Raw genomic sequence first — 6,094 nt, 5'->3', positions numbered from 1 at the left:
TTTATTTTATCTAGCAGTTTTTGGTGGCGTGATGAGGAAAGGGAGACCCTTAAAGAGGCGGTTGCACTTTTGGTGATAGGAATTTCCGCTTGGCATAGCGTTTTGAAATGCAGGCAAGTAGGGGGACCTCCATTGATATGAAAGCGCATTTGGCAAAGGTGCACTGCCATTTTGAAATGCTCATGCATACTGCCCTCTACATTACATGAAGTGCTTGAGTAGCATTCTTTTTGCTATGCGTTTTGAAACACTCAAAAGAGAAGAAGCTATAATTTTTGCATGCACTTTGAGATGCAAATCTATAAAGCATCTTTTAGGCAATGACTTGGAGTTGCGAGTAAGGATGGCATATTTGTGCATTTTGAAACGTTGGGCAAGAAGGTCGAAGTGAAGTGCTACCTTATGAGTGCTCTAGACGACGTGACCATGTGTGGTTGGAGTGCATTTTAAAATATTGTCTAGGGTTGGCCTTTCAATTTTGCATTAAGAGTGCAAGGGGTTTTCGGTCAAACTCTCCACAAAGGCACAACCTTAGCATCATTGAAGGTGAATCAATACCAACTCATGGCTATGGCAAGTGGATTTGTCAGCACCCAATTAGCAGGCTATGCACGCCAGAAGTTCTTAAGGAAGTTGCCAATTTTTTTGGCTCAGGATTGTGAAGCTAAAGGCAAATGCATGAGCTTGCTAGAAGATAGAGTCAAAGACAAGCTTGTCAATCAAGGATGACACGGCTACTACTTAGTTATCTCTGCACAAAGGGAGTCCTCAAAGGAGATAGAGAAACTTTGTTTGGATCGGGAATGCAAAGCCAAAGGCAAAAGCATGAACTCACAAGAGGATAAAGGCAATGGCAAACTTGACAAAGATAGCAAGGATAAAGATTTGACAAAGGAGATCGACAAGGCACACATGGTGGCAGCCACAATGGCCATGATGTTTTAATTCTAGTCAGGTGGTCATTACCACAACTAGCTTCAACTAAGGAGAGGCTTGTGAGTGTCTGAGAGAGGCAAACAATGCTCCCTTCAAATGGTTTGGACCCACGTGTTAGAGTTCAATTTATTGGTGTTTGAACCTAGTGGGTCAGAGTTCAAGGCACATGCATCTGGCAAGGAACTACCACAACATATAAAAACACTATGGATGAGTGCAACAATCCATTGTTGTTGGCTAGATTATGGACCAGACGTGTTTCAAAGTTCATCGTCTAGGAATGTTTGGACATGATGTGTTCACAACTCACAAATGGGGATTCTTGGACGTAGTGTGGTCTACAATTCAATTTCATTCTTCTAAGGTAAAAAGTTGGTGGTAGCATAACCAAGGTGTATCCAGTAGTAGATGTCGCTATTGGGGTGTCCATAGCAGCTTCTTCATCAACTTGGTCTTCCTACACAAGTCCACAAGCTGCAAAGAGGGTGTTAAAGTTATAGCATCTGAAGTGAATTTCCCAATGTGATCCGAATATTTATTTTACTTATTTGTCAAAGTCTTGGGTAGGGAAATCTACTCGGGGGGTACTTAAGGACCCCCACACTAGTATATAAGCAACACCTTGCTCCCATTGTATATCACTAATTCATTTCCTAGTTGGTTGGTTCAACAGTACGTCTCTCTCTCTCTCTCTCTCTCTCTCTCTCTCTCTCTCATTCTCCCCATTGCTCTCCGCTTCCACATCGTCAACTTTGACATACCTTCCTCCCTGTCAAAAATAGTAACTTTAAATTTCTAAGAGGAGGTGGAAGAGTTCAAAGTATGGGAGTGTGAACATGGATATTTAGGCTCTTTTGGGATTTTTTGAAAAGGCAAATGAATGTTCTAAGCCCTCATGCTTATCCACGTTCCTTTTTCTTTCTACCAACTTTGCCTCCTATTCCCATCCATCGTAAGTTGTATCTTGCAAGATACAAACCATTCTATAGTTCACTAAGCCATAGTAGATCTGGGGCATTATGAACCTATTTTGAGTTGTTAAAAGAAAATGCCGCTTTAGCCTCGTAAAATTCTCATGAGATACATACACTTATAAAGGGGCATTCATCTTCTGGCACTTCCTTAGCCATGAGAGTACTACCATGTGTGCCTCATTGTACTTCTACATGGGCTTTTTCTCACTAGTATAGTCATTTTTAGCGAGAGAAAGGTCATTATAAAGCCTAAAATACATCAAAAATAAATCTTTATGACAAAAATCATACAACATCTCAGTTTGGGTGATATCGATAAGTTGATCAAAATTTGCAAGTTTATTCCAACTACGTCCACAACAAAGACACCCAAAGCAACACAGCTATTTGTGGAGCATGCTTATAGGCTTTATGGTTTGCTTAGTAACATAGTAAGTGATCACAATCCAAAGTATAACGATTAGTTTTGAATTCTTGTTTTTAAAAGATTGGGCACACAACTCAATCAAGCAGCCAAACATAAAGGGTTGATTGTTTTTAAAAGATTGGGCACACAAATCAATCAAACAGCCAAACATAAAGGGCCAACCAAGTATTGAAGGATATGCTATGAGCATATGCCAACAAAAAGCAGACCATTTGGGGGCATTATCTCCCTATTCTTGAATTTTCTTACATTAGTGCAAAGCTTGTGAATGCTAAGTTTACACCATTTAGGTTCTTATGTATGGTTTTTGATCTAGATCACCAATTTCAATGGGGTTAGCCACAATTCACCATCAAGTATTAGCTAGACCAGAAGATGGTGCCACTTGGGAAATCGACACCCCCCCCCCCCCCCCCTTTTTAATGACAAAAAATCTTCTCTGAAAGAGGGGGGGGGGGGGGAGATCCTGAGGACAAGTGTATCCCTAGTAATGAGTGACACAAAGGCCCTTGTTTAAGTATAAATAGGGGGATGGATCTCGAGATGGATGGGAGGAGTGCTCACCATTATTTCCCTTGCCCTCTTAAACAACATATGGATTGGGTTGTCCTACTGTTTGTTGGTGCATTTCTATCTCACAAAATAAATACATTTTTTCATGTATTGTGCTTTCAAGGGCCCATATTCATTGTCATGCAAATGTCTATAACAACAAGCATGCTTAATGTATTTTGGAGCTACCTACCCAAAGGGAGCATTACTATAGGCATAGCTTGATTGAAATGTGAACGTACTCCACTTTTAGCACCCTCCCTTTTTAGGCTCCACTTTGATTCAATGATTTTGTGGGCTCGATGATCTCTCTCTCTCTCTCTCTCTCTCTCTCTCTCTCTCCCCCCACCCATGTGATCAAATGTATCCAGTATAATGTCTCTATGAAAGGACATTATCTTTTTGCTCGGATTTTCTTTCACTCAAAAGAATCTTGCTTCAAGCTAGGGAACACTCTTATAAATTGACTATTTTGGGGTTTCTCAAGTATAACCACGTATGTGGAATATGTCCAAAATCACATGACAGTCAAATAAAATTCCTAGAATTATACAAAAGTTTATAAATTGACAACAAATGTTATTGAAATAGGCATGTAATTAATGTAATGTGATGCAAATGGATAACCAATTGTGTAGCATGAATTAATAAAAATAGAAAAATAAACCCCTTTCAAGAAACTAGTTCTAACAAAGAGAATTGGAGATTTGATGAGGGTTGGACTTAACAATGGTAGCAAAAAAAAACTTTATTCAAGAAACTAGTGCCGAACAAAGAAGTCTGGGGAGAATAGGATATGTGAAGAGGGATGAACTATTGAATTGAACCCCCCCTCAAACAAGATTTTATTTTCAAGGGTGTAAAAGCTTCTATTCAATTTGATCTACGCTCTTCTGTATAGAGAGACAATGACCACGTTTAGGTCGTTTTTCACCCATTTAGTCCTAAAAAGCCTTCTTGGAACCCAATGAAAGTTCCCAAACATTTGTGGGTTTTTCCAAGGCTTTTGGATCTACTTTAATCTCATCATCACCACTCAATTCCATCGACCACCAATTCTAAAGAGAAAGTCACATCTTGAGATATGTGTTAGGCCATTTTAGTTCCATATTAGCTTGTTGAAACTCCCAAAAAACTATATATTGGCTTTGGGATGCTCCATCAAGTTTAGCATTGATAATTTGTAGATTGTACGGTCCTTTTATTTCTAGCTTAGTTAGAGGCAATCTTAGCATTTTCTCTCTTTAAACAATTGAGAGAAAACCATTTCATTCTTCAATTCTAACCTCATAGATGGAATGAGATATAATTTATGAAAGTTCATAGGACTTATCACCTCGATCTAATGATCCATTTGATGACAACACACCTCTCTTTCTATGGAACCTATTGATTCATTATGTCATGGAACATCTCTCAAAATTCCTCTATCATTTGGCATTGTGTCCTCGATGGGTTTATGCAAAACATTGTCCATCATGTAATAAGGATCCCATTGAACCATGTTGATGGTAAGTAAATGTCCACATGACTAATCTGTAATGTGTTTGGCATATAATATGCATCCATTATATGCCGACACAAATTTTTGTCCATGGTTTTTGAATGTCGACTTATGGAAGACATTTAGGTGCTTCACGTCAATGATTGTTTGTCTTTGTTCATTACTTGCTTTATGCCAATCAAAAGAGTAAAAAAGAGGAGTTCTCCAATTTTTTTGGTTTTCTAATGGCATGACTAGTTAGTCAAATACTCTTTATGCCGTCTATAAAACACTTTCTTGAGATTCTGGCTATACGCAGCTTGCAAAACCAGCGAGTGTGGTCCTCACAACGGGCATGCATGATACGTACATCTTATACTTGCTTATCTCACTAAGGCCATCATGCTTGAATGATAAAAGATACGAGATAGTGCCTTTTCTATAGGATTATTCTTGCGACCAAATGTTTGAGTGATTTGCATAATTAAAACTATAAAAGCAAGATGCAAGAGAAAAACCTTGATAGAGGAATCATGGCATGTTCTAATGAAATTGAAGACCCTACCACAAAGTACACACCATTCCATAATAATGGCAAATCCTACATGAACTAGGAAAAATACACACTCATGCTCTTTACTTATGCTTTTACACCAAGATAGATAGCCTGATTTCATTCATAGCCATGCATGAGTATGATACATTTTCCAAAACCATAGGTGAAGACGATAAAAGATTCACACCACTCACAACAAGCCCATATCCCAATCTCATTGCCTCCTTTGAAATGCTAGCTTAATGTGCTTCATGAGTCCTATCAATCTGTACACCCGTGCTCCAAATTTTACATGGTACTAACTAAAATCTAAACATGTAATTAACTGCCTTGAATTTTGACCCAATCTTTGTGATGCATAAAATTTTAACATGTGGCAAATATCTCTAGTTGCAAGTTGTATGACTTTTGTCACTCAAAAATATTTCTTGTAAATTTGGTATTTTCACTTTTTTTGGTAGCATGTGCGCATGATTTTTTACTACAACTTTAAGACCCGTGCCCCAAGGGCGGGGTGAGGGCTCCCCCCTACCAAATCATCATACCCCAAAACACATTGGAAGATAAAGACTTACCTTTACTTACCATAAATAAACCAATGAACACATGACCAAATCTTTTTTTTTTTCACCTAAGAGATATCATTGACGGTAGCAATATTTATTGACATGCCCCTTGTGGGAGCAAGGAAAGATGTGAAGTTTTCAACCAAAAATATGCCCCTTTTGTATTCCTCTTGCCTAAGTATTGCACCTCTCCCCATCATTTGCACCCATTTCCACCCAAAATATTTCCATATGTAATGATGTATTTTGGAGTAGACAAGCACTCCCACAATTGAGCTAACATGTAGATATAACGTATACAGGAGCAAGGAGCATGTATCATCTAACAAGAGCGACACATAAGTGTTGAGTTGTTCTACTTTGGTTTCCAAAGATTAGCCATGTATCATTGTCGAGAGCAAGGGCCATACATTATTGGGGGAGACCCCATGTGATCGAGAAGATAGGAACCATTAGACTAGTCAAGAGCAAGAACCCCATGAATGTTTTAAATTATCAATGTCCAAGTTAAAGAGATTTTAGGCCCTTGTTATCGCTCTTGGACATGAAGTATGTTTGTTGATTTATAGTCATTGGGCGTGCATTTTTAGTATGTTTGTT

The sequence above is a fragment of the Adiantum capillus-veneris genome, chromosome 28 (assembly GCF_014529385.1).
Source record: "Adiantum capillus-veneris isolate H3 chromosome 28, ASM1452938v2, whole genome shotgun sequence".
NCBI classification, from domain to species: Eukaryota; Viridiplantae; Streptophyta; class Polypodiopsida; order Polypodiales; family Pteridaceae; genus Adiantum; species Adiantum capillus-veneris.
This window is presented reverse-complemented; position numbering follows the sequence as displayed.